The sequence below is a fragment of the Erinaceus europaeus genome, chromosome 20 (genome assembly GCF_950295315.1).
Source record: "Erinaceus europaeus chromosome 20, mEriEur2.1, whole genome shotgun sequence".
In the NCBI taxonomy this organism is placed as follows: domain Eukaryota; kingdom Metazoa; phylum Chordata; class Mammalia; order Eulipotyphla; family Erinaceidae; genus Erinaceus; species Erinaceus europaeus.
In genome coordinates this window covers 11,646,005-11,653,793 of record NC_080181.1, presented here as the reverse complement: position 1 = coordinate 11,653,793, position 7,789 = coordinate 11,646,005, and the positions used below count along the sequence as shown (strand labels likewise).

Here is a 7,789-nt window from a genome sequence, read left to right as displayed (position 1 = left end):
GAATGGGAGAAGATCTTCACATGCCAGACATCAGACAAGAAACTAATCACCAAAATATATAAAGAGCTCAGCAAACTTAGCCGCAAAAAAGCAAATGACCCCATCCAAAAATGGGCAGAGGAAATGAACAAAACATTCATCACAGAGGAGACCCAAAAGGCTAACAAACATATGAAAAACTGCTCTAGGTCACTGATTGTCAGAGAAATGCAAATTAAGACAACACTAAGATACCACCTCACTCCTGTAAGAATGGCATACATCAAAAAGGACAGCAGCAACAAATGCTGGAGAGGATGTGGGGACAGAGGAACCCTTTCTCATTGCTGGTGGGAATGTAAATTGGTCCAGCCTCTGTGGAGAGCAGTCTGGAAAACTCTCACAAGGCTAGACATGGACCTTCCATATGACCCAGTAATTCCTCTCCTGGGGTTATACCCCAAGGACTCCATAACACCCAACCAAAAAGAGGTGTGTACTCCTATGTTCATAGCAGCACAATTCATAATAGCTAAAACCTGGAAGCAACCCAGGTGCCCAACAACAGATGAGTGGCTGAGAAAGCTGTGGTATATATACACAATGGAATACTATGCAGCTATCAAGAACAATGAACCCACCTTCTCTGACCCATCTTGGACAGAGCTAGAAGGAATTATGTTAAGTGAACTAAGTCAGAAAGATAAAGATGAGTATGGGATGATCCCACTCATCAACAGAAGCTGACTTAGAAGATCTGAAAGGGAAACTAAAAGCAGGACCTGATCAAATTGTAAGTAGGGCACCAAAGTAAAAACCCAGTGGTGAGGGGTAGACATGTAGCTTCCTGGGCCAGTGGGGGGTGGGAGTGGGCGGGAGGGATGGGTCACAGTCCTTTGGTGGTGGGAATGGTGTTTATGTACACTCCTAGCAAAATGTAGACATATAAATCAGTAGTTAATTAATATGAGAGGGGGAAATCAATTGTATGTCTCAAAGTTTCTCAAAAGACAAACTGAATCTTTTTAATATATAGGCTGTGTATTTGATATGTGGACTCTCTCAAAAGCCTAGACCAAGTAGATTAGAAGCATCCAATAGCACAGCTATATACAAGATACTGGGTACTGTACAGCAAACCATAACAAAGGGACTTTTCAAAGTTAACCCAATTAACAAATAATGTGATGATAACATTAACTATCGATTGTCTTTTTGAACCCTAAGACAGCAGGAACCTCACATCTTCACTATAGAGCCCCTACTTCCCCCAGTCCTGGAACCCTTGGATAGGGCCCACTTTCCCGTATGCATCTCCCAATCCAAACCAAATAATATTGCATCCGCCGATCACAACCTAACCAAAGCAACGATTGCCACCTCAACATGCTTCACCTCAGACTGTATCCAGAGACTTCACGTGTGGAATGACAACCCTTCAGCTTCATTACTCGGGTGAGACCTTTCCTTTTATAGTACACTCTAATTTCATCTCAGGTAGTTCACTTTCTAACAAAGTCCCATAACCTAGATATACACCAGTTTCTGTGAGAGAGAGCTTATGTGCACACGTATCCATAAACTACTGCAAAATATATACCTGAAAGCAGAAGTACACTAGAGTTTGCAGTGAGTACCCCCCTAACACTTCCTCTCCACTATTCCAAGCTTGGGATCCATGATTGCTCAACAAATTGTTTGGCTTCGTATGTTAACTCTCTTTTCAATCACCAGGTTCCAGATGCCACCAGGATGCTGGCCAGGCTCCCCTGGATTGAAGACCCCACCAATGTGTCCTGGAGCTCAGCTTCCCCAGAGACACACCTTACTAGGGAAAGAGAGAGGCAGACTGGGGGTATGGACTGACCAGTCAACGCCCATGTTCAGCGGGGAAGCAATTACAGAAGCCAGACCTTCTACCTTCTGCAACCCTCAACGACCCTGGGTCCATGCTCCCAGAGGGCTAGAGAATGGGAAAGCTACCATGGGAGGGGGTGGGTTATGGGGATTGGGTGGTGGGAATTGTGTGGAGTTGTACCCCTCCTACCTTATGTTTTTGTTCACTAATCCTTTCTTAAATAAAAAATTAAAAAAAAAAAAGAATGTGGAGAGAGAAGAACTCTATTGCACTGCTGGTGGCAAACTGGTACAGTCACTAAGAACAATATGAAGAATCCTTAAACAAATACAAATGGAAATATCTTCTGATCCAGCAACTCCACTCCTAGGCATTTATCCAAAAGAGATAATAACATTAATTCAATTGATATATGTACCCTCATGTTCATAGCTTCACTATTCACGATAGCCAAAATTTGGAATCAGCCAAAATGCTATTCAACAGATGACTGGATAAAAAAAGTTATGGGACATATACTCAACGGAATACTACTCAAAAACAAAAAGATCATTTTACATCCTTTGGGATAAAATGGATGGAACTCGAGAACATTATGCTTAGTGAAGTAAGCAAGGAAGTAAAGGAAAACCACAGGATGGTTTCACTCATATGTGTAATTTAGAGAACTGAACACACATACTTGAAACAAACTAACTAAATACAACCCATATTTAGACTGGAAAATTATATTGCTTACTTATGGGGTGGGGTGGACACAGACTTTCAGTGGCAGGAAAGGTGTGAAATTATAATTTTACTGATTTATGTTCTGATAAATCACAATTATGACAAGTCAGAGGGGAAATAGATGTAATACTTTAAGTTCTTTAACTGCCTAGCTCATAGCTCTAAGTACAAATATCTGCTTTAGCCTAAGTAATCTATACCTCAGATTTGTAAAATGATTAAACTCTCACACTGGACTTAAACTATTTAAGGGGCTCTAAAAATATATGTGCATATATAGCTTTTTAAACATCTAAGTCAACTACAACTTTAGGCCAGACAGATCAAGACCATTTGGCCCTGTTAGTATCTAAAATATGAAGATGTTCAGACACCACTAAAGGGCACAAAGCAAAATGAGGTCTAGTATATTACTATATATGCTAACCACTGGATTAGCATAAAAAATAAACCCCCAACTAACGTGGTTTTAATAACAATTAATCATTCCTACTCCGGGCTCTTTCTAAGACTACAAGAAACTCCTTGCATTCTCTTTAAGTTCCTCACTTCTCCTAATCCTGGAACCTCTAGAATATGCCCATCCTTCTCAGCATTTCTTCTCTCTGATTCCTTACCACCATATCACCTGTGATGCCCTCAGCCAGACTGCTTGTAGTGTTGCCATCCCACATTATGATGCTACTGAATTCTTATGGACTGCATCAAAGATAAAGAGCCTGAGATGTCAACCTCGCAACTCTTCAAGCCTGGTCAGATCTTTCCTAACACATAGAACTACCTACATCCCTTTTAGATGGCACATCATTTAACAAAGTTACAGATGCTAGGTATGGGGTTGCATTTAGGGTGCTGAGTTCATGTGTACATGTAGCCATGAACTAGTGAAATTATATAACTCAAAGTAATATTATTCAATAGTCCTTGATGATTAGACTTAGACCTAATAAACTTGGAACGCTAGCTGTAGTACCTAAACAAGGCATCATAGGAGGCCGGGCAGCAGCGCAGCGGGTTAGGCGCACATGATGCACAGTGCAAGGACCGGCTTTAGGATCCCAGTTCCTCCAGCTCCCCACCTGCAGGGCAGTCACTTCATGAGCAGTGAAGCAGGTCTGCAGCTGTCTATCTTTCTCTCCCCTTCTCTGACTTGCCCTCCTCTCTCGGTTTCTCTCTGCCCTATATGACAACAATAATAACAATAACAACAAAGATAAACAAGGGCAACAAAAGGGAAAAAACAGCCTCCAGGAGCAGTGGATTTAGAGTGCAGACACCAAGCCCCAGCAATAACCCTGGAGGAAAAGGGGGGGGGGCATCATAACTTATCTAATTGATTAGACTTAGACCAAATTTAGCTTAACAATCTAACAGAAAGGCCCAAGGAAGACAGATTCAAAAAAAAACTAATTCTAGTTGGAGTGAACAAATGACATTCAAGGCTTAAACAACCGGAAGAAAGTCTAAGGTCATCAAAGACAGGACTACAAAAGTTGGATATGGGCAAGAAACATGCTCACTCCATTACAGCCCTTTTGGTTACTATCACACCACATCAACATCTGGGGCCCTAGTCAGGTAATCCTTGGATTCTCACACAAGTATGATGGGCCTAGACCTCTATTGGATCCCTCTCTGCACCACCACTGATCACTTCTATCAGGAACGTCATCCTCTTGTGGGCCCTCTCAGGACCTTGACCTCACCATATAGCAGCTATGGTAGGGATTGCCCCAGGGTATCCTGTCCTGCCACTGGAGGAAGACTAGTCCTGAAACGTGTGCAGCCTGCACTGTTCCCAGCTGTGAGCTCAGACCAGTAGGGACTCAGAGGCTACACAGGCTCTGGTGCTAAATATAAATACATATATGGGCCCTGGGTCAGGTGGATGAAGGTTAATAATTCTTTTTTTTATTTTTGCCTCCAGGGTTACTGCTGGGGCTCTGTGCCTGCACCACGAATCCACTGCTCCTAGAGGCCATTTTTTTCCCTTTTGTTACCCTGGTTGTTTTACCATTGTTGTGGTTATTATTATTGTTGTTATTGATGTTGTTGTTGGATAGGACACAGAGAAATGGAGAGAGAAGGGGAAGACAGAGAGGGGGAGAGAAAGACAGACACCTGCAGACCTGCTTCACTGCCAGTGAAGCGACTCCCCTGCAGGTGGGGAGCCAGGGGCTCAAACCAGGATCCTTCCACCGGTCCTTGCACTTTGTGCCATGTGCACTTAACCTGCTGTGCTATCGTCCGACCCCCGGAGGTAAATAATTCTATCCATCAAATTTTAAGAGCTGGAGCTACTCTCTGCCCTAATCCAACTCTCTAGCCCTTTTCTCTACTCTGACACCATTTTTTTTCTCAGACAATGTTTCTATCCAACTTTATGCTAGCTACCAAACTCAAGGAAAAACTACCATAGTCATGGGCTCCTAGAAACATGCCAAAGATGGACTTCTGTGCTTCTTCCAGCCTAAGATCCCTAATCTCATCTACTCTGTTCCTACTTTTTGGTTTCTGTTCATTAACCATTTTGTCTCACCTTATGTCCTGCCACCTTCCAGACACCAAGTTGCAGATGCTACCATGATTCCACCCTGACTTCTCTGGGAAGATGATCTCACCAGTGTGTCCTGGAACCTCACTCTCCAGAGCCCTACCCCACTAGGGAAAGATGGAGATGGGATACGGGTATGGGTCAACCTGCCAACACCCAAGTTCAGAGGAGAAGCAATTATAGAACCAGAACTCCTACCTTCTGCACCCCTAGAACAACTCTGACTCATACTCCCAGCAGGGGAGAAGAGATAGGAGGAAGAAGATAAGAGGACTCTGGACTCCAACTCATCAGTTCCCAGAGAGAGAAGACAAAAAGGGGAGACATATTTGGATGTAGTAATAGGGATATGTGTGGCATGGAGGGGAAGAGAGGACTGGGTCTGAAAGAAAAGGGTGGTAATTATGTAAAAATGTAGACAGATAGTTGTAGAGATGGCAGTTAACCCATGTCAGCAACCCTGGGAGAGAACCACAGTGCTTTTGCAATGAAGGGACTTGGGATTCAGAACTTGGTGGTGGAAACAGTGTGGAATTATAACCCTGTTGACATGTAATTTTGTAAATAATAGCCTATATGTCTATTCCCTTGCATTTATATTTACATTGTCAATTATTTCATGTTTACTGATTCTGGCCCCTAAAGTAAACTCCAAAACTTTAGGGCAATCTTATATTCTTATCCTTTTTTTTTACCTTTTTCTAAGTTCACTGTGCTTGGTGAACATCCTACAGAATCATGCTACAGAGTTTTCCAGCAAACTCAACTTGTGCATTTCCCTTTCAAGTAAGTGGGATTAGTCAGACTGCTGTACCTACATGCCAGGTAAATCTCTATTGATGAGAATTACTCTCTACCATACCTACTTTCATTTGTATTAAAGTCATAAGATTTCTGAGCATTTTCTGGGGGGCTCTTTCATGTTGGCATTTGTCTCACCAACAGATGTCAAAACTCTTACAACCACAAATCCACCAGTCATCTCACCCATCAATGAAAGATATTTCTGCAGCCTTAGTGTCATTTGGTAAACTGGAAACTGGTCACACCTTTTCTCATCTAGGGAAGTGGAAGCCATGGCAATATTTCTGACTAGAGTACAACGGCTGTCAGGCACTGCAGAGTGGCACTGCTCAAGTGACAAATTATGTAAACTCAGACTGTAGAAAGTTCCAGAAGTTCAAATTACAGATCTTCTGAGTAATGTTGAGGGAAGTGATCTCAATGTCCTTCAATGACCCCTTCAACTCATGTCCAACAGACATCTGTAACTTCCTCTCATAGTGACAGTCCCCCATAATTTAGCATTCCTGGTCAGGCTGGAATGAAAGCTGAATTTTTCACTGGCGCTAGGTCTTGCTGACAGTGATAGTGACTGACAGGAGATTAAAAGGAACCAAAGATACTGTGTTGAAAATGTCTCATCAAGGTCACCCACTCATGATAAGGCAACTGGAGGGAGAGGAGAGGCTTATCACTTAAGAACCAGCAGGGACAGCTACATTATCTAATCCTTCCTCTCCATACCCATCTCTTCGTGCCTCCTACACCTACATGCACGCTTTTAAGTGTGTCCATTATTTTAAAATGCCTACAAGAGAGTTCTCCTTATCAGTTCAAGGTAGAGACGGCTAAATGCAATGTTACCAACCTTCCTACTCCTGCTAAGGAGGAGTGGCCTCTCCCCTGGTGCTCCATTCCCTGTGTCACAGCACTGGCACATTCTACAACCATTTTACCCCCAAACTGTAAACTCTTCATGTGCTTCAAGGACATCTTTCTATCTTCCTGCGCGGCAACAGAGCTAGCAAGCTGCGCAGTAACGTGTAAGACAAGCATAGGTAGCTGGGTGAGAGATGGTAAATAACAAAGTACGGTATTCACCCACTTGCCTGTGAGGGAGCCCAAATATTTTCTAGTTTTCCTGAGAATATTCTTTGGATTCCATCTCACAAAACTAAGTGCAATACTTGCTATTATGGAAATCATCCTAGAATGCTGTCAGAAGCACATTGATATTAGTAAGGTTAGACGGGTTTGATTTAATCTTACAGTCATTTCTTCAAATTTCTAGATATGTATTTAAATTTTGTGACTGTGGGAGAATGTGGCAGTTGTCATGACAACAAGTTAAAGCCGCAGTCCCTGTGCTGTTTTGGGATGCTGGTACTAGTTGGTACTAGCCCTGGCAGCAAAAACAGAAAGTGATTCTACTACATATGAGTAGAATTTTGCTAAGTGACTTGTTGACAGTTTTAACAACACTGCCAGTTGTGGGGTGAAACATATCTTAAGAGTAAAGATAAGTGATTTGTAGAGGCCCACCTGCCCAGGCGGGGGTGGGGTGAGGGGAGGAAATAATGCAGGAAGGGTCTCTACAAATAAAATCCAAAAGACTTGAACCGAGAGAAAATGCAGCCAAATTAACCCCTTCTGAGAACAAGTGTATATTTCTTAAGCAGTTACCTCACATTTTGATCTACTTCACCACACACAGTTTTTACTGCTCCCTTCTCTATGGACCAGTATTTGTATTACTAACTCAAGGGGCTATCATTCTCTTGAGAACATCAACGCTTCAAGCAGGATTACTCTGCCTTCCCCAGGAATATCATTCTTCACGCTTAAAACCTCAGAACATCCAGAAGCAGTAACTGAGGCATTACAAA

At 42.6% G+C, this 7,789-nt stretch overlaps 1 long non-coding RNA gene across 1 annotated transcript; it reads left to right on the top strand.

Moving 5' to 3' along the window:
- Nucleotides 1–3,249: 3,249 nt before the first annotated feature.
- LOC132534907 (uncharacterized) lies at nt 3,250–6,335 on the top strand. Its single transcript, XR_009546665.1, has 3 exons — nt 3,250–3,396; nt 5,128–5,254; nt 5,827–6,335. It is a non-coding gene; the product is annotated as an uncharacterized LOC132534907 (long non-coding RNA).
- Nucleotides 6,336–7,789: the final 1,454 nt, after the last annotated feature.